Raw genomic sequence first — 655 nt, 5'->3', positions numbered from 1 at the left:
CTCTACAGCCTGTTTGCTTTGGCCGAGGAGGGGAAGTCATGTTAAGTAAATGCATGCACTGCTCCTCCTCCTTTCCTTCCTCCTCCTTCTCCTCACCACGCTGCTTCTTCTTCTTCTATCTGCATTTTCTAGCTTTGTTTAGTTAAGAGCTCTTCGGCAAGCTTGTTTACACAACTAAGAAGCTCTCAGTCCACACTTAGATAAAATGCTAAACGCTAAACTGTGTGTGTGTGTGTGTGTGTGTGTGTGCTTATCTTTATCTATTGTATTCTCTTTCAACTCTTTTACATAAGTGGCAGCAGTAACTGTGTTGGAAGTGTGTTAGCCTTGGTGCTGGAATTTTGACAGTTTAAGAGTCTTTTAGGAAGCCCGACTGGGAACACACCGTTGTGTGTGTGTGTGTGTGTGTAGCTTTTCATGCATATGAGCTGTTTGTCCATGAATGTGTGTCTTAGCTTTTTACACATACAATACATACATACATTAGAGTGGAGCATTGGTTAACGTCATTAATATCTTCCAAAAGGTCCGACTTAAACCAGAACAGACTCTAACCAAAGCAAATTTTCCTAAAGAAAATATAGTAGTTATAATTCGTTAATAACACCTAAATATGTTCATACTACAGAGATTTTATAGGCAATAATTGTAGTAC

Source organism: Doryrhamphus excisus, chromosome 18 (assembly GCF_030265055.1).
Source record: "Doryrhamphus excisus isolate RoL2022-K1 chromosome 18, RoL_Dexc_1.0, whole genome shotgun sequence".
Taxonomy (NCBI): Eukaryota; Metazoa; Chordata; class Actinopteri; order Syngnathiformes; family Syngnathidae; genus Doryrhamphus; species Doryrhamphus excisus.
Note: the sequence above shows the minus strand (reverse complement) of the source record.